We start from the raw sequence: 21547 nt of genomic DNA on the forward strand, positions 1-21547 counted from the left end.
AGGAGCCACTTAAATGTTATTTTATGTAAAGTCTTTCCTACTATTGGGTTACTCGATTACTTTGTTTTGAATCCTCAACTATATTCTGGAAAAGAAACACTAGACCTGAAATCACCTTCACCATTGATCATTTTGTCTCTCTGTACAGGTCACTTAACAGAATCACTTTTTTGAAAAGGAAGCTCAGAAATCTAACCCAGATAGACTCTCAATTGCAAGAGTTTAAAGGAATTGTAAACAACCTTTTTAAAAGCTTCCTCCCTTCCATTTCAAAAGATATGAAAGCATCTATAGTGCACACCAAGTCTCCCACCTCTCCTGACACTCAGAGCCACCCAGATATCCACAGACAGTATTTCATGGTGGCCTTTTAAAAGTCCACCATGGAATATGATGAAGGCACTGAAAAGAATGAGGTGGTTGCATGGAAAGTTCTCCAAGATTCTTAATTTTAACAGCGAGGGCTAGCCCAGAGTTTGCAATACACAGTGACACTTTAGAAGAAATGGCCGGTGGCTGAGACTGTGCCCGTCTGTGGAGATGTGGGTGGCTGAGTGTCAAGAGAGATGGGGGACTTGGTTTTCACTATTGATGCTTTTATATCATTTGAAATGGAAGGAAGGAAGGAAACTTTTAAAACAATTGTTTACAATTGCTTCACTTAACATGATATTCTTCAACTCCACCCATTTACCTAAAAATGCCATAATGTCATTCTTCTTTAAGACTGAGTAATGCTCCCATGTGTGTGTACCTCATTTTCTTTATCCATTAATCTGTTGAAGGGCACCTAGGTTGGTTCCATAGTTTAGGTATTGTGAATTGAACTGCTGTAAACAAACACTGATGTGGCTGCATCGCTGTAGTATGCTTATTTTAAGTCCTTTGAGTATAAACCCCTCAGTTCTGGTGGAAGAACTTTCCACTCCTGGACAGTCTTCTCTGACCTGTCTCTTCTATGCCCGCTCATGAGTCCCCTGGACCAACCCCACTTGATTCTGTCTGTCTTGTAATTGCCCATTTGTTGATTCCCCTTTCTATACCTCGAACTCCGTGAGGACAAGAGGATACCTTGTTCCCACTTTCGTCCCTATTCTGGGGCTCAATAAGAGCTCGGATTTTTTTTTTTTTAATAGATCAAAGGAGTGGCCAGTCCCCACAGTGGCGGGGCTGTGCCATGGGTCACCAGCACTAATGGCTCCTATCTGGAGAAATCCAGTCCTAGGCCCCACTCTCCTCCAGGCTCAGACTTGGGACTCTGTACCTGGGAGGCGCGCCTCGCCGCTGGGACGCGCCTCCCGGGTGCTGGAGCAACCCCGCCCTCCCGGGCCAAGTCCCTGCGCTAGGCGGCCAGGGCTCCCGAGCTGGAGCTGGAGAGCCGGTGGGGGCGGCGGCCCCGCCTCCGCATCCAGCAGCACCAGAGCTGGAGGCCAGGGGAGCCAGCGGGACACACCGAGTGCGCGGCACCGAGCGCCGCGCGGCCTCAGCGGCGTCGCCTGGAGCACAGGCGCTGCTGGACAGAGCCCAGAGCGGGGAGGCGGCGGGGATGGCGGCCCCACCTCGAGTCCAGACCCGTCCAGGGCATGGCCATCTGCAGGAAGCGGCTCTGCGCACGTGTCCTGATGGGTCTCCGAGGGGGAAAGGGTGATACGTGGCGTCCTCTCAGGCCAATCCAGAGGCAGAGTGGCCTCGGGTAGAGGCAGGTTGCTGCGCGCACGCCAGTGCCAAAGGGACCCCCGCCAGATTGCAACCCCAGGTCCAGGCCGCTATCTAGGCGCTGCTCTGGCCGCGCTAGTGCCCACCACCATCTCCCAGAAGCTTCACTCAGGCCGGGCCAGAAAAGGGCCAGGGAGGGAACAAGGTCACGGTGGGGTTGCCTAGTGACCGCCCGGTGACCTCCCGGGACCCGAGTCCCCAGTGAACAGCTGCTGGTACCAAGGCTTCCTCAGCCTGGTCCTTCGCGAAGCTCTCCTTCTCTGCTTCACCCCCAGAACAAAAGACGGGTCTCGCTCGGGTGTGGAGTGTCGCGGGAAAGGCTGAGTGGAACTAAAAAGAGCTAGTAAATTGCAAAACCATAGGTGGCTTTGAGAATACAGGAGTGGCCTCCAGTAAGAAAACCAACTCCAGAGACTTGAAGTGACTTGTCCAAGGTCACACAGCTTGTGGTGACAGCGGAGATTAATGCCCAGGTTTCCGGATTCCCCTCCGAAGCTCATCTCCAGTAGTAAGTCTGGAGCCAGTAGCAAGTATACTCCAGACCCGGTGGGCTGGTAGACACTGGCACTCAGGAACCTGGTCCTGTAAGGGTGGTGTGCCGGGCACAGAGGCAGCATGGGGACCAAATGTGCTCTGCTCCCTGGAAAGTAGTTCTGCAGGGAGAGGACAGGAGAGCTGTTCCCAGAGCTCTGGGTCAGATCAGCAGCATCCCTGACCTTCAGTTCGCTTTGTGATCTGTGGCATTGGGAAGGAAAGTTACTCTGTAGCAGGAAGTTGGGCTGATGTTCCCTTCTCTGAGCCTCAGGTCCTTGGCTGTAAATGAGGGCCTTTGTTTGGCATGACCTGTGTGATTTAGAAAGTTTGTTCTTCTCAGACTTGTCTTTGACAGAATTTTTGTCACTCTAGAGACAAGATTAGAAGTGTGTATCTTTCAGTCAGCATTTAATAATTATCAGAGAGACTCTAAGCTTCTCAAAAAAAAAAAACATTTTGGGGTGGGAAATGCCTCTGGGGATGTGGCTCCGGGGTAGAGCACTTTCCTGGCATGATTGAGGCCCTGGGTTTAATCCCCAGCCCTGGACTGAGGAGGGGAGAAGTGGTGTTAAACTCCAGACAAAGCTAACTCATAGCAAGTAGAGGTCAGAAGAGGAGCTGCCTTTGGACTTTGTTACTGACATGGACAGGGCTAAGTGAGGTTTCTAGGATGCTGGATATGCTCCCTACCTTGACTTAAGTAGTGGTCACATATTCGAGCATCTAAAAATTTATGAAGTCATGCCTTATGTCCTTGAGACTTGTGCATTTGACTTATGTAACTTTACTTCAATAAAAAAGTAAATAAAGATTTAATGCTAAAATCCACTCACTATGGTAGCATAAAGATCTCTTCAGTTTTCCAACTAATGTATTTTAGAGATACATTTAAAAACTACAAAATCAACTCGGAAAAAACAAGGGGGAGGTAACAAGGAAGCATAAGAAAGTTAAGAAATAATGGGAAATGGCACATACACTCTAGAGTGCTTCACAAATGCCTGCATGTGTGTTACTTCATATGATTCACAGCAATTCTTTAAAGGGAGTTATCATTCTCGTGCTTTTGTACTGAAGAGAAAATAAAAAGTGACAGCGGTTAAATGACTTGTTCAGGGAAGCTGAGGATAAGAATCTGGGTACGTGGACTTAAAATTCAAGGTATGAGCCATAAACAGGCATTTTGGGGGCACCCCAGTCAAGACAGAGTGGTAATGGTGACAGTGACTTGTAGGCCAGTGTCTAAGGGTGGTAGGGCTGCCAAGCCCCCTCTTTGAGTTCCTTCCAGGAGTCTGTTTTTGTGCAGTTGTGAGTGTGACATTGTGTTACATGAAGTTAGCCAGCAGCAGAAGGGATGGAGGAAGTGTGTGTGTCTAAGAACATACAGTTTTAGGAACAGGAGAAAGCCAACTGGTCCAGCCTGGCAACGCTCTTTTTTGGAGATTTATTGTTCAGAAATCATATAGTACAGGTTGTGATTTTGCAGTCACTCCAACACACACACACACACACACACACACACACACACACCAAAAAACTGGAAACTTAGAAAAGATCTGAGAAACCAAAAAAGGGCTTAACTCTAGAGGAAAACATGGAATTTTTACTAGGGAGGAACAGTCAACTTTTCCTGCATTTTAGAAATTTATGAATACATGATTATTAATGCTAAAGTTTTAAACATCAACAAAAATAACTGAGCAAAAGGAAGGACATTTGTTTTCTAACAAGCATGTTCTAAATATACATTAACTGGAGGGCAGAAGTATTTGAAACTTTAGGGTATGCAACATTACATTGAGTGAGAAATCCTGAAAAATCTGTCCTGCTATGTATTCTAATAATTTTATACTTCTGCCTAAAATTTGGAATTTAGAGAAGTAGAAACATATTAGTTTTACCAGCCAGTTTCAAATTGCAGAGTTCAATGCTTGGCTTAATGCTGGAATGAAGAGGTTTCCTGGGTTAAGTGGGGCAATGATAGAGGTATCTCTGGGTGAGTTCCCTCAGCCAAGTGCCATCAAGTGTGCTCGTGCATCACAAAGTTATCTTTTGGAGAGTTTTGCCTTGTCACTCTAGTGTTCCTACCAACTGGCTGCTAGAATATTTAGAAAGGAATTGTAATATTTGACTGACTTTGCTGATGGCCTGACAAAACAAACTTGAAGCAGGAACTATCAAATAAGAGTTCAGGTTGGTGAGAAAATGATTAATTATTCTAATTTTGCTACTCCACAAAACCAGAGAGACTAGTCATTGCCCTGCCAGATGCTGAGCAGGTGGAGCTCATAAGCATTCTCAATGGCCTCAGCCACTAAAGCACTGGGAACTCCTATTTTGCAATTTGAGGAGGCTCTCAGACCGTTAAAGGGTGAATCCTCCTCTGTTATGCAGCCAGGCAATGTGCAATGAACTGTAGCATTCAAATGCCAATAACAGATAAGGTGAAATAGAGCAAATGGGGCAAAAGTACTGAGTAGGCATTATGTGATCCAGGCAGTGTGGGGGAAGATGTTCCAGGGCATCCTGAAGAAGTATTCATCATTTGTGTGGGTGAGGTATTCCAATAAGACTATAACTCTAGGATGGTGGATCCAAAGGAGAGGTCTGCCTGTGGACTGTAAGTTAGAGTCATCTCCAGGTTTAGCTGAGAGAAGGCAGCCGCTAGCTCCAGAATTTTGAGTTCCTGGGGACAGGCGTCCATGTGAGTGCATGCATATATCAAAGCAAGGACCCTGGCTGCCATCCACTGATCCTTAAGAGCTAATGGCTACATGGTGCTGGGGCTAGGCTAAGAGCTTCTTACTGTACAAAATCATCACAAGGGAGCTAATTCTTATTTCTGTTTTAAAGGGAACCAAGAGGTGAGGGCTAAACTGCTTTCAGATTGATCCTGTCATCCCTTGTTCTGGTCTCCTGTCGGCCTTCGCATCCTAATCCCATGATGCCCTTAACCTACCTGACTTTCCCTTATAGCCCTTGGGTTCCTGGAGGGAAGATGGTATGACCACTTTTTCCAGCACCTGAGCCACTACTGGCAGATGACGAATATTCCCTACAAGCTGTTGAATGAATGAATGAGCAAATGTAACAGTGTTCCAAGATCAAAAGCCTGTTATTTTTTGGATGGTCTATTATTTCAACTTTCACTGTCTCATCCTTTCTGTTGATATGGATCATCTGGCATGATTGTATGGACCAGATGGATATAATAGGTTTCTCTTTCAGGGCTGAACAATGCTGAGCTTGGCCTACAAAATCAGAAGGCTTCTACTTATTTAAGAAATTAAACATTATTTTTCTTTTGTATAAGTTATGTAATTCAGATGATCTGAGTTTGAGTCTTGCATTTATCACTTATTGGCTGTGTGATATTAGATAAATTATTTAACCTCTGTGTGCTTCAGTTTTCTCATCTATAAAATTACTTATATTTAAGGTAAATAAGATAAGCTGAAATTTTAGGACAGTACCTCATTCATAGCAATGTTCAGTAAATTAGCAGTATTTTTGCTATGATGACAATCTGGTGCTTTAAAAAATTATTTGCCTAAATAGTCTTTGTTCCATAAAGCTTTTGAAGAGTTTATAATATAAAGCATTAAACAATCTAAAATTAATAGATAATGAACTGGGCTAACGAGAATGCACGAGTGGAAAGTGAGACCGAATTAGAGATAATTTAGAGAACAAGAATATATGAGGTGAAAGTAGTTTCCAGAGATGGGATTAATATTTTTCCAGAGGTTCCCAGCAGCCAAAACAGAAAGGGAAACACAAATAGTTATCTGATCCACAGCAACCATGAGATAAAAGCAGATTGTTTACACAGCTTTTTCTGGTCCTGAAACCTGGGATAACTTTGTCCTGAATTTACTATTGCCATAGAGATACACGTCTTCCACATCATCCCTACCTAATGAGAATAAAAGTTTTGTGGTATAAAACAGTGTCTCCTAGAACTTTATTGACATAATCCCACAGCACTGTCCCCTTACTTTTCTGTAAGGGGCCTGAACACCATGGTACAGGATTTTACTATTTCCTTAGCTATGCTTACTAGGTGATTGAAAGAGTAGAAAGACTCTTCCTTCCAGGAATAATTCTTTTGAGTCAGATGGACAATCCCATCTTCAAGAACATTGGTCTGAAAGCCATTTAAATGAGCCACATTGTACTGAAAAAGTCCAAGGGTGTCATTTTTGTGTATATTCATAGATAGATGATTGTGTATTCATGAAATTTCTTGATACTGGTAAATCATTGTTTCCCTTTAGATGTAAATTCTTATCACCCTATTTGGGAAAGAAAAAAAATACAATGCTATTAAAAAGAAATTATACTGTATTTTTAAACATTTTTATAACTGAAATAATAATGATCATGTTGCCTGTTTCTCTCTTGCCATACACACAAAGAGAGAGAGAGAGAGAGAGAGAGATACATAAAGATATTTAGATACCTATCTCTATATGTGTGTATGTGTGTCCCAATATGATTTATATACCTTAGTGATTGCATTGAACTGCCAAAGAAAACAAAAACAGAGCATGTATCTGAATTTACCTTCAACAGATACAAAGTTTATTTGTCATGTGGTACTAGACTCTCAATAAAGGAAGTCTGGGCTTGGTGCAGGAGCTCACATGATGCTATCAGAGATTAGCATCTTTCCATCTTCCTATTTCTCCATCTTATAACCTGTAGGACTTCACCCTAAATCTGGATGCCTCATGGTCCTAAGATGACTTCTGTATCTCCGGGCTTATTTCTACAGTCTAGGCAAGAAGAAACAGAAAATGCACATAGCTAAAGAGTGAAGGCCATTCTAGTAGGGTGGTTTTACTTTTATTCAGAAAATGATGTCCCCCACCCAGACTTCCACTTACATTTCATCGGCCAAAACATTGTCCCAGGGTTGCTCTAAATGTAAGACAGCCTGAGAAATCAAATATTTTTAGCTGGGTAAATTGCAACACTCCCAAATTAGGGGCTCTGCTCTGAGGAGGAAGAGGAAATAGTTATTGAGTAGGCAACTAGCAGTATCAGCCACCTGACTGCCATTATTAGCCATGTTCTTGACTTAATTAGAAATCAATGAAGGTGACTCAGTAATTTTAAATATTATACTTTTATAGATCTTCATGGAATTAGCACTAGAGAAGGAAATAAACCCCACTGCCAATGTGAATATTCCTAAATCGCTATTGTGGGTCCTGCTTCTTTTCTGAATTTCAGATCTACATGTCCATTTGCCAAAGTACCGCAAATTCAGTGTGTTTCTAGTTAAACTCACTTCTCCTTGCCTGTTTACCACCACTCCAATTTTCTCCTGCTCTTCCTTGGTTAACACTCAACTGTATTGCAAGGAACCCTGGACTTATCCTAGGTTCTTCCTTCTCCCTTATCTCAGATGTCCAGTCTGATTTCCTCCTTGATTCTGGCCCATTGCTGTTACTCCAATTCAAATAAACACTTGGCTTTGCTTGTGTGGATCCCCAAATGGGTCTGTCTGTTATTTCTTTTCCCTACAATCCTTTTCTCATGGTAGCCCCCAGGATGCTGTTTCAAATCTATCAATGTCTAACAATCTCTTTATTTAAAAAAAATTATTAACACATATTGATTGTGCAGATTAGTGTGAGTTCCTGCAATATGTCTATACATGTATACATTGTCCATTGATCTAAAATCCTACAAAATAAAGCCCAGACCCCAACTCCGTGATAGCCTGGCTGTGATCCCCACACCATAGGCCCTTCGGTGGGTACCCAGCACAACACTTCTGCAACCCCTGCAGCCACCAGGGGCCTGGCCCAGAGGGTCCTTTCTTGTGCTTTTTACCTGTCTGTGACCTGTGGAAACTATTACTTTTCTTTTCATTCATGTTTTCAAAGTGCTTTATATTTCTATTTATTTTTTTTTTTGCCTTGGATTCTCTTTTGCCTGATATTTATAATGCTGTGCCCATTTGTTTGTTGTTATAAATAATGACTTTATTAAGGTATAATTTAGTTGTCACAAAGTTCACCTCTTCAAAGTGTATTAATCTCCGTGGTTTATAGAATATTCACAGTTGTGCAGCCATCACCATAATTTCAAGTCATTTCCACCATCCCAAAGAGAAACCCGTGACTCCCTTGATTCTACTTTGTATCTCTATGAGCTTACCTATTCTGGACATTTCCTATAAATAGAATCACACAGATGAGGCCTTTTGTGATTGACTTTTCCCCCTTAGCATAAAGATTTTAAGTTTGAGCTATACTGTAGCAGGTATCAGTTCTTCATTTCTTTCCTTGCTGGAAAATATGCCATTGTTTGACATACTGCATTTTTTTTGCATTTGTAAGTGTTTCTTGTAAAGAAAATATAACTGATTTAAGAAGAACAATTTAAATAGTTCATATTTTAGTAAAGGAATCTAAAAATCTGCTTGCTGTTATTGCAACTACTGATACATTGGGATTTATTTTGGTTTTATGTGCTATTTGCCTTATTGTCACCTCTATTTTCCTCCTCTTTTTAAAATTTTTTTTCAGTTGTAGATGGATACAATACCATTATTTTATTTATTTATTTTTTCTGTGATGCTGAGGATTGAACCCAGGGCCTCACTCGTGCTAGGCAAGTGCTCTACCACTGAGCCCTCATCTTCCTCCTCTTTTTTTTTTTGAAAAGTGCCCAGCACACAGTAATTCTCAGTAAGTGTTAGCTGTTATAAGGTGTCGCTTGTGGACAAGAAAAATTTATCAATTTATTTATCTATTAATATTTATTGATCATCTGTTAATCAAGTCTGTAGTTTCACTTGGTAACCAGCATGGTACCTAACATACAGAGATCAGTAAATATAAGTTATATACATGTATCAAATTACCACACGGGGCCCCATAAATACGTACAATTATTAAGTGTCAATAAAAATAATAAATATTTACTGCTCTGCACAAACTACCCAGAGGCGGATGTGCTCAGCAAAAGCTGGGGGAATAATGGAAAGAGCAGACCTGGGATCAGACTCACTTGGTTCCGTCTGTTTTTGTCACATCCTGGTTATCTAAGCAGGGTGATTACATCTTTGAGTCTTCATTTCCTCATCTGTGAAATGGGAATGACAGTATCTGTCAACCAAAGTGTTTAGTGGGATGAAGGTAAATATGTGAATAATGATTAATGGATGCAGGGAACATAGTCTAGAACATGTGAGCTATCATTTTTGTTGACCTGTCCATCAGGTTTTTTGTTGTTTTGCAATGCAGGAGATTAAACCCAAGGCTTCCCTCACTCTAGGCAAGTGTTCTACCACTGAGCTATCCTCCCAGTCCCAATGTCAATCAGTATTAAGACATCAACCAGGTCTGCCCAGGGAATAAAGTCATAGAGAAAAATGAATCTACCCCCTTTCCTATATGTTTGACTAAATTACAACCGCTGTATCAGAGGAGGGGACATTTCCTCCCTCGTGTGGGAAGAGTCAGGACAAGAACCAAAGGTGTACTTCCTACTTTCTCTTAAAAACACAAAAATGTGGAGTCTCCACTGTATTCACTGGCACTGTTATCTATTCTAACATTCTTCCAAAAATTGAATGAAATATTTTTGTTTCAATTGTGCTGCTTTATAGCAAGTCAGAGAAAACATAAAATAGGTTCAGAAATAGGTAAGATAAAAAAGAGAGGAAAAGTACAGAACACACACACATACATGCAAAAGAAATAAGTAAGACCCAAAATATGACAAACAAGCAAACATTTTCCTGAGTTTAAAATTTACCTTCCTTACACTTTAACAGCTTTTGCATGCACTGTTGTTCTGGGTTTTGCTGGAATGTACGTGCCCTCAGGTTTCAGAACTTTATCTGCAGACTTCTAGAAGGAAGGCTAAGTGTCCTCGGTTCAGGCCCAATATTGTGCCTTCCTGGCATTCATGGATGAGCAATGAGTTTTAAGTGATGATGTTTGACATTATTTACATAAATTACATATGCTAAAGAATGAGCAGGAATACCTGTCTGTAGGACCTGCAGTATTCTTGGCGCTGGGGAAACAAAGCCACCAGTTGTTATTTCAGACCTGTGCATCTCTTGGCCAGCACCCGTTCATGCATTTAATGAATGGCAAGGATCAGTTACAGCTGGAACTAATTCACAAGTGATTCATGCCCAATTAAAAAGCATGTCCTAAAGCTATTCTTACTGTCTTAACCATGTGTTAACAGAAGAATTAAACCTTAGGGGTTGGTTTGAGAAGAATTATTTTATTCCACTCTTGCCTGTTTTCTAGTGTGCTTGGTCATCCACCTTTGACACTTGCAGGTGGCTGTGGTGGTAGTTTCAGCTGGTGCAGAAGTCTGTGCAGGGACAGCATCATGAAGCCCATCCTCAGACCTTGCTAATGCTCTTGGCAGCTCTGGCAGCCGCTCAGGTGGACCAAAACCTCAAGACAAATTTCCTGTTTTTCTTTATTCATTGTGTTTACTCTTTAGGCATATAGAGCTCTCCTAATTCAAATAGCACAGAGTGTTTTGAACAATTGTTTACAATTCTTGCAAAGAAGTATTTCTCTAGTTTAGCAATCCTGAACTTTTAGGTTCTTAATTATTTTTTGGAATATATAATAGTGCACATGATACATACTTCAAAAAGTGTAAAAAGAATGTACACTGTGAAGTCTTTCTCACACCCCATTCTCTAATTGTCAAGGGTTCTTCCAGATAATTTCTACATTTATAAATATGTATATGTATACATAATCACATGAACATACAGACACACAAATAAAGGCACACCCAGTCTATTTTCTGCCTGATTTTTTTCACTTAATATAACATGGAGATCATTTCATGTTGGTAGAAATAGGGTTACTTCATTCTTCTGAACACTATCTAGTATGCCATTATAGGGTATGAATTATAATTTAATATTTCAGTTCCAAGTTGATAGGAATATAGATTATTTATCCTCTTATACAGTATTTTAAAATTGCTGAAATGAACATCACTGCATGGACCATTTCTCACAGGTCTAAGCATATCAGAAATTCCTAAAATTTAAAAGTGCATGTTAAAATTTTGATACATTTGTCCATTACCCTTTATAGAGCCTTACTAATTTATATTTTCATTAATAATTATGAGAGTGACTGATTCCCTGCACTGTCTCCAACACATATTTATCAGACTTTTGAACTTTGCCAACCTGATTGGTAAAAAGGGCATTTTATTGTGGTTTGACTAGCATTTATTTTCTCATTATGAATAAGGCAGAACATCTTCAATGTGTGTTAATGCCACTTGTATTCCTTAGCTATGAACCATTAGGCCCCTTGTGCATTTTTATTGAATTATTGATCTTTATTATAGGGTTTACAGGACCACCTTATATAGGAAGTAAAACATCCATTTTACTATCATTTTTTAAGATCTACTGTAATTGCCCTCCCACATGTAGTATAACTTCTTATGATATAATTTTCCTCTAGTTTGTAGTGTGAGTTTGTTTATTGTTTTGTATACATATTGATTAGTTTGCAGAAATCTTTATAGCTTTTATAAAAGTCATTTTGACATCAAGAATTTTAATACTCACTCATATTTTGTTTTAGTATAACTAATTTCCTTTTCTATATATTAAAATTTCAATGCTTTGGAATTTATTTTACTATAATGCATAAGATCTTTACATTGATATCTAACTTTATTTTTTCCAGATTGCTACCCAATTTTCTCAATAATTTTTATTGAATAACTTACTCCCACATGCAGTGTCTTTTTATTTTTTTAAACATAGCCAACATTTCCTAAAATACTTAGATCTATTTTTGGGCTTTCATTTTCATTATCTCACCAATTCTTAATATACCAGTACCAAATTTGTTTGATATCCAGTGATTTTAGTTTTCCATGTGAACTTTGGAATCCATTAGCCTAGTTCTAAAAAGAAAGCAAGTTGGTATTATTCTTATGGTCAACCTTAAATTTATAGATAAATATAGAGAAAATTAACAATTGTATGATTTAGTCTTTCTGATCAATGGTAAACTATGTTTTTTTTTTCCATGTCCTCTTTGTTTCTCAGATAATTTTTGGATTTTGTTTTTGAAGAGCCACTTTTTAAATTCTTTTATGACTTGAAATAATTTTTCTATTGATTCTCTCAGGTTTTTCATGTACATTGCCATATCATTTTGGGAAAAATTATAATTGAGCCTCCTTCTTTCCAATTAGTATGATTTTCTTTTTTTTCTAATTGAATTTACCACTACATCTAGGATGATAATATATGATAGTAGCAACAGTATACATTCTTGTCTTGTTCCTGACTTTAATTGAAATTTATTCACTCTTTACCTATTTACCATGATGTATTTTAAAATGTTTTACATATTTTGGGGCAGCTATGAAGATCTTACAATTTTCTTTTAATATCCCCAGTATGGTGAATCATATCAGTAGCTTTTCTGGCATGGAAATGCCCTTGCCTTTGATCTATAGTTGGGTGAATTCAGTGTGTTGCAGAATTTGATTATTAATGCTTAATATTTTGGTCCTTTATATTAATAAATGAGATTGGTCAGTAGGGCCTTTCTTTTTTTTCTTTTTCTTTTTCTGTTTTTTTCTTGGTTCTGTCATTCCCAAGCTTGGGTCTGACTGCTAACTGCTAAGTATACGCTGGGTGGAATCCAGTTCCTGGGTGGCCCTCAAGCTTCTTGATGGTGGATCTTGAACCATTTTTGCTGTTTCTTCTGTTGAGATTTTCTGTCTTGTCTTGGTCACTTTGGTAATTCACATTTCACTAGAGAGTTGTCTATCTGATTTAAACAAAATCTTACAATCTTTTGTAGCTATCATCATTTCCCCATTTTCTTCTGTATGTTTGTGCTTTTTCTTTCTTCTCATTTTTTAGTTAGATGATTATTTATTTTATTGTTTTCTGTTATTCAGAGAATAAGATTTTGGACTTACTAGCTCTAACATATACATTTTTTCCTAATTCCTAAATATCTGTTTTCACATTCATAAATAGAAGTTAATTCCTTCCTTTCTTATGCTTCCTTTAGGTTTATATTATTATTATTCACACTTCCTGGGAGATTTTCGGTCTTTATTTAATTTAATCAATTTATTTATTTTGGAGGTGGGTACTTGGAATTGAACTCAGGGGTACTCAACCACTGAGCCACATTCCCAGTCTTACTTACTCTTTATTTAGAGACCTTCTTGAATTTAGAAAAATGGCCTTCTTTCATTGAAGAGGCAAAATAAAGCAAGCTTCCTTTTGATAGACCACTTTCATTTCCAAAAACCTGCCACAACATTTCTTAGGAAAATTATGTTTGAAATAACTTTGGTTTTAGAGGAGATGGTATGCTATTTTTAATTTCTTTACTATTTAACTCAGAGCAGTACTCATTTGCTTCTAACACCTCTGCAAATTAGGAAAGAAGAAAAACCTTTTGCCCTTTTAAGATGGAGAAATAGCTGGGCATGAGAGTCAGAATTAGGGCCTGTTCTCTTGTCCCTCATAAAACTTCTCTTTGATTATGTTATTTTCCAACATACCAGGAGAGATCTTTCTTGTGGGCACTGTGAACCTTGAGAACCAAGATTCAAAATATATTTCCCACACTGATAATTAGGTCTATTGTTGGCCAGGAACATCTCTTGTGTGCCTCTTGCCTTCTTATTGTAGTATGCCATAATGTCTGTAATAATCATTAAGATTATTTCATTAGGATTGTGAAACTCACAGGTAGAACTTTCATAATGAGTTGCTGCCAAGTATAGCTTCACCTTTTCAGAAAATTAACATTTGTATAATTTAGTCTTTCTGATCAAAAAATATGTGTGTGTTCTTGAGCAAAAATATGTGTGTGTGCATATATGTGTGTGTGTGTGTGCATATATATAATACACAGACATATATATCAATATATCATTGTCTAGATTTATAAATATCTCAATATCAAGGCAATTAGATTTGGCATTTGAGCATTACCTTTGGCCTTGACAATACCAAGATATTTAAGATATAGTCCCTATCTTTGAGCCTTTGAGGAACCCATAGCCCAGTGAAGGAAGTTATGCAGATGTACAAAAAGACTAAATCTGCTTTGCACCATAATAGAAGGGTCCAAAGAATACTGTATATTCATTTATCTCTGCCGAAGAGACATAGAAAACAAAACAATCTATACCGAGAAGCTGGAACTAGAGCAGAGTTTTAAAGGATGATTAAGAATTTTCTAGGTGGTGAAGGCCATGACATGTAAGCTAAATAGCATGGACAAATTCACAGAGAAAAGGTATATGTCTTAGTCTATTTTCTAGTGCTCTAACAAAGTACCCGGGGCTAGGTAAGTTCAAAAGAGAAGAGTTCTGGAGGCAGGGAAGTTGATGATCAGGCAGCTGTATCTGACAAGGGCCTCAGGCTATTTCATAACACAACAGATAACGTCACAGGAGAAAGTAAGTGGACGAAGCAAGCTGACCTTGCTGTCACAATAACTAATTCAGTTCCACTACACTTAATCTACCTCCATGAGATGAGCATTAATGCTTCAGAGGGCAGTGCTCCAAGGACTTAATCATCTTCCACTAGGCCCCACTCTGAAGGGTCCCACCAGGTTCCTACCAAGTCTCAATACCATTACATTGGGGACCAGGCTTCCAGCACATGGACCCTTTGGGGCAGACCATAGCCAGATCATAACAATACACATGAAAATGTCAATATTGTGTTGCAGGTAAAGTGTAGGAGGCTCCAAATGGAGTAGAGAAGCAGATGCAGAGTTTTATTCCAAGGCCACGAGCCTGAAGAGGAGTATACTTCCCATTCATGTGTGATGTCTTGGAGTCTGAAGTGACAGCTGCTAGTCAGGCTATCAGGCTTTGCTGTGGATGAACTGTGCTGGCTGCCCCAGGACAGAATCTGCCTATTGACTGAGAAAAAGATGGCTCCCCATGGCAGATGGAGGTCCTAGTGTAACTTGAAACTAGATAAGAGACCTTTGGTACCAGAATCTCCTTGGTCCTCCTTTGACCCAAAGCAGGAGCATCTGGAATAATGAGAAAGCACACAATCTGACCTACTGTCTCACGAGTAACACTTGAAAAGAGAAAGGTTCTATCCTTTGTCCTTTTTTTTTTCTTTCTGGGCACTGGGTATTGAACTCAGGGATACTGTACCACTGAGCCTCCCCCAGAGCCCTATTGTGTATTTTATTTAGAGACAGGGTCTCACTGAGATGCTTCGTGCCTCGATTTTGCTGAGGCTGGCTTTGAACTTGCAATCTTCCTGCCTCAGCTTCCTGAGCCACTGGGATTACATACAGGTTCTGTCTTTTCTGTACCCTGTGCCATAGCATTTACTCAGTGGTCTCAGAAGGGCATTTCAGGGGTACTCACAATCCTACCTGAAAGGTACTGCCTAGTCTGAAGAGAATGAAAACACCCCTCTTATAAACCTAACATGGAAAAATAAAGAGGTGGCCATTCATTTTGTAAAGTAACTCATAATTTTGTAATATTGATTATAGATTGAATAATAACCACCTCGTTTTATCAAGGTATGCCTCTACTATCCAAAACTAGACTTGCCATTTTTCAGAGGCATCACTATTACATAAGACAAAGCTTACTTTTAAATATGTGATCAACAATATGTATTTTTAATAAACCCAGTTTTGTTTTTGTTAATTTAAGGAGTGGAGGCACAGGAAACCAATATTTTCTCCTTTCACCCTTGGAAACTGCACACCCAATGATTTTCTTGGCCTTCTACCTTGATTTAAATGCCTGAGTCAGTGATAAATATCATCAATATCTCCGTTTCTCCATCAAATGCTGTTCAAATATGATAATGAATTCAGTGAATGAACTGGAACAGATTTGCATTTCAGGAAGTCTTATAAAAGGGAAACAGTTTGTGAGCTCCTTGTGGGTGTGGCATGAGATTCACATTAGATCATGACTGCTGCATGTCTTCATTTTGGAATTCACATGGACCAGTCTGTGGCTGATGACTGACTATGGCAACCAGGTAGCACGGAGCCAGTTCCATTTCAAGAGTGTGTCTCCCCCCGTTTCCCAGGCAATTGCTCCTGCCCTCTGCATGAGAGGAGCGTGGGCACTCAGCTAGTTTCCCTTTCCCTGTGGTAGGTCATTTCTAATTCAAAGTACAGTCTGCTGTTCTCAAGGATCCAGCCAGCTGAAAGTAAATGAATCTACACATCAATGAATCTTTTCTGTTGAGGACACATTTGACAACTTATGGGACAGAGGTTTCATCATCCTAGATATTCTAGATCAGGAACCCTTAGTGAGCATTGAGATCCCTTGCTGGTAAGATATTCCCAACAATTCTGATTCTGTGGGCCTGGGTGGAGGAGACTGCCTTTCTGACAAGCTTCTCCAAGGATGGTTCCCAGCACAGCAGCCTTGGCCTCACCTGGGGGAGCCTGTTGAAACTGCAGAGCTCCAGGCCTGCCCCAGACCCACTGGTCCACCTGAGTTGGAATGTGCATTTAACAAGTCCTCTGGGGTGGTCATTCTCCATGAAAGATTGGTAACCACTGCTCTGGATCCTTCTCCCAAAGCTCTGCTTAGCTCCATGGGGAAACATGACAGGAGAGGTAGATAAACATTTTTATTTTAATAATTATTGTCTGATTATTTATTTATTTGTTTATTTATTTATTTATTTATTTATTTATTTAGCAGTCCTGGACATTGAACCCAGGGCCTTACAGATACTGGGCTTTGCCACAGAGCTACATCCCCAGCCCTTTTTTAAATTTTATTTTTAAAAGTTTTTATTGTTTCATTTTAGTTATACCTGACAGTAGGATCCATTTTGATATTATACAAGCATGGAATATCTTATTCTCATTCAGACCCCACCCACTGCTTCCTTTCCTTTATTGATCTTTCTGCCATTTACCTATACTTATTATTATTTTTAAATTCACTTCTTGTGGGATTCACTGTGGTGTAATCATATATGTACATAGGAAAGATGTGAGATACTTTCCACTGTCTTTTCTATTCCCGTCTCTGGTCCCTTCCTTTCATCCCCCTTTGTCTAATCCGATGAACATCTTCCTTTCCATCCCACCTTGTTGTGGGTGAGTTTTCACATATAAAGAGAACATTTGACTTTTTTTTTTTTTTTTTTTTTTTTTTTGCAGAGCGGGGGGTGCTTGGCTTATTTCACTTAGCATGATTTGCCAGCAAATATCATAAAGTCATTCTTCTTTATGCCCATCCCTTTTTAAAAAGTTTTATTTTGAGACAGGGTCTTACTAGTTGCCAATGGTGGCCTCAAATTTGTGATCCTCCTCTGCCTGTGCCTCCTGAATATCTTATAGATTATAAGCGTGTGCTACTGTGCTCGGCTATTATTTTCATTCTTATTATTACCTTCCATTTATGACCTTATTTTTACCTTCCATTTATGGTACTATTTTAATGTTTATGGTTGAAACTTAAAGTTTCTTTTTCAAAATAAGCTTATTTACTTATAATCATGAGTTTATTTATAGTGCTAAATAAATATAAGTTCAGGTGGTGTGTGAATGTCACAGAAACTATCAGTCATATGTACACAAATGACTTAAATTAGCATGGTGCTTAGGAGCCTGATTTCTGGAGCCAGACACCCTGAGTTTGAATATCAGCACCTCCACTAATTCACTGTGTGATTTAGGGCAAGAGTCTTAACCTTTCTGTTTCTTTCTGAATTATTATGTGAAAACCTGTAAATATGGTACCTGTCCCATAGAAAGGGCATGCCAGGGCTAATTCATTTTACTATCATCCAGAGCAAGAATGCTCTGGAATTTTTCATCCTTTTTTATTTTATTTTTTAAAGTATCTTTATTTTATTTATTTTTTATGTGGTGCTGAAGATCGAACCCAGGGCCTTGCACATGCTAGGGGAACGTTCTATGGCTGAGCTGCAACCCTAGCCCTATCCTGCACTTCTTAATTCCCCCTGCTCTGTTGCCTACATACTCAGGCCAATATGCCCCACTTCCTAAAATCAAGGCTAGATGTTTCTAGGATTTTTCTACCACAGAGATTGAGAACAGCGGCTTCCACATGGCCAATGGAAGACAGACCTACTTGGGAGTAGTGGCAGGCGGCCAAGGTCTCCCCAGTGGGAGTCAGGGAGCCGGCTGCCTCAGCCTGCTCACTGGATGATGAGGAAGTGACTACTCATGTTGCTTTCACCATCACCTGGAGAGAAGGCTTAAAAGACAAAATTCCTTCATAACTTGTAATTTTGAAACTCTACTATGTGTATTCTGAGAGGCCTTCCACGGGGGCTTTGCACATGGACTTGCAGGTTGTGCTTTCCTGGCTGCAGGAAACATTTGCATAACCTATCCTTAATGTGGCAGGAATCTAGGAGACATTGTGTAAGCTGGAGATGCCTGGGGGTTCATTCACCTCCGTTAGTTTGAGGGTAAAAAAAAAAAAACTCTGTTCTTTTCTCTGATTTCACAGCCAAAAAATACCAAGAACTCAGCAGGACCATATGGAGAGGTAAGAAGTTAGAAATGCACTGAGGACCTTATCTTCAGATCCCTTTTGAGATATATTTTTAGAACCAACAAAAGATATTTTTGTGAAATGGTAGCAGTAATTTTTCTTGCTTAAAAAAAAAAGCACATTTTTTATTTGTGAGCAGCTATAATCTGACAGACTATTCTTAGGGAGAAAAATCCTTAGATGTTTTGATGAGAGCAAACAGTGTGTAAAATTGTTTACCCTGAGTTATTTCTTTCTGAGATAACTCACAAAGCACAGCTGGAATAGAGATGTATATAACTTTTTATATTAACAAGCTTGGCAAGCCCAGTGCACATCTATTTCTGAATGGGCATAGACAGGCTGATCAGGTAGGAAAAGGAGGAGACTAGCAGGACAGGAGGAAGAACAGTTCATCAACTGCATGGAGAGGGTGGTCCATACTCCCTATGCCAAAAGATCTCCCAGTAAAGAGGTAACACTATGGCAGTATGAGCTCTGTGGGACCCGCCAACGTGTTCCGTTGGCACTTTGGGGCTGAAAAATGCTTTAACAGAGCTGGCAATGTAGCTCAGTGACTTGAGTGCTTGCCTAGTATATGCAAGGCCCTGGATTCAATACCAAGTACCACCAAAAAAAAAATAAATGAATAAAACTAAATAGAGTGCTTTTAGAGTTACATGGAAATGGCCTTCATATTCTTGTGTTTTGCATCTGCTGATTAAACCAACCATGGATTGAAAATACTTGGAGAAAATATCGCATCTGTACTGAACATATGCAGACATTTTTCCTTGTCGTTAGTTCCTAAATGATCCAGTGCAACAACTATTTATGTGGCATTTATATTTTATTAGGTATTATAAGTAATCTAGAAATGATTCAGAGTATATAGTTGAATGTGTGTAGGTTATAGGTAAATACTGTGCCATTATGGATGATGAATTTGAGCATCTGAGGATTTTGTTATCTGTAAGGGCTCCTGGGACCACAGTTACTAAGGGATAACTGTACTTATCCACATTTAAAAATTCTATTTTACATAAGAATTTGGATATGGAGATTTCCCTGGGGAAAATAAAAGAGCATTGGCCAATGCTGAGCTTGCACTCCTATGGAATATCACATCAGTCGCCAGAGTTGAGAAGGGGCCTCTGATCCAGACCCAGGCCTTGCCCATTAGCCTTGTCCCTCCTGCACCCTGTTCATCTGCTATCTACCCTACCCCTGACTCAGTGTTCTCCTTCTGCAAGGAATGCTGGGAAAAAGAGCTCCTGGCTTCTGGTTGTCTCACCATATGAGAAATTCCTCAGCATAGGAAAAGTGGCTAAACATAGTGGGTGGCCACAAGACACATGTCCATCCCTACCCAAGGAAGGAGACACGTGCAGAGTGGTTGGCCACCATCTAAGCCTCTGTGTTCCCAGCCTTCTCCACTTCTTTTTCTCACATGCAGAGCCCTGCAGCTGGCATGCATTCTCCCACTTCTGTCTCTGTTTATAAACTACTTTTGTACATTTACAAAGTATAAAAGCTAACTAGAGTAGAACCCATAGACACCTGTGTGCCTGTTGAAAAATGTGGTAGCTTCTACTAATTGTTTATCTATTACACCTCTCCTCAAGTTTGAAATGATGATGGCATTCCTCTGCAATCCCTGCATCTCTTGGGGGTGTTTATCCCACTCCTACCTCTATTACAGTTATTCATGGTGGTGATGGGATTAATATGGTGTCCAGTGGAGTGCCTGATCAGGATCTGCACTGATTTCTCTGCAGAGAGGACCTGGACTATGGTCTTTATTGAAGCCTGACAGCAAACTGTTAATTAAGTATTCTAGCTCCTGTTTTACAAAAAAAAAAAAAAAAAAAAAAAGTTAAGGTCACTAACCTGAAGCAACTTGTCCAAGGTCATGTCACTGAGGTCTGTCTGACTCTAAGACCAGCACTGTCTCTGTGTTCAGGACCTCACCTGGGAGCACATGTTGGCTGTTTCCCTTACCATTCTCTAATGGTGCTTAAATAGCTAATGTGCATTTTGATGCTGTTTTTCAGTTATTTTGTGAGTTAAAAGTACAAAAGCCTTTGAGAACCTAGCTTTTTAAAAAAAATCCTAAACATTTTATATATTTCAGAACAAAATAATATTTTTAAATGGGTTGGTGGAGCACAAAGCATCAAAGAGCTCATGGGTACAGCTCTGTATTCTTGTCAGATCTTAACAAATACTTCTCTAGATAATTGCTTAATTATTATATCTATCAAGAAAAAAAAAGCCTTCACAGCCATCAAGTACTGCATATAAAAATACCCTTTAATCCCAGACGTGGAAAAACCATTCCCTGTGATTTCAGTAAAGCAGAATCACCAATGGTACCTAATCATTCTCAGATTCCTAAGGACAAGAGTAGATGAAGAACAAGAGCCCATGGGGAGAAGCTAGGGGATAGATTGTTCTCACCTTTGTGTTCCTTTCATTGAAGGGTCCCCCAAATATTTTAAGTTTTTGCAAAATGGAAACAGAGAAGGGATGCAATCTGAATCGTGCCAATTTAACAAAATAAAGTGGTGCTGTAGAAATGAGTCCAAAAGACCTGGCCTTTCAACTCAGCATTGCTGCTCTTTCTGAAATGTACTAGGGGAGATAAAATGTGTTTTTTTGTTGCATGGAAATGTCAGGATCTATCCCATGATTGTTGAGAGAATTCAATTAATCAGCTGGGAGTGGGGCACGTTTCTTTCTTTCTTTTTCTTTTTTCTTTTTC

The sequence above is a fragment of the Urocitellus parryii genome, chromosome 7 (assembly GCF_045843805.1).
Source record: "Urocitellus parryii isolate mUroPar1 chromosome 7, mUroPar1.hap1, whole genome shotgun sequence".
Taxonomy (NCBI): Eukaryota; Metazoa; Chordata; class Mammalia; order Rodentia; family Sciuridae; genus Urocitellus; species Urocitellus parryii.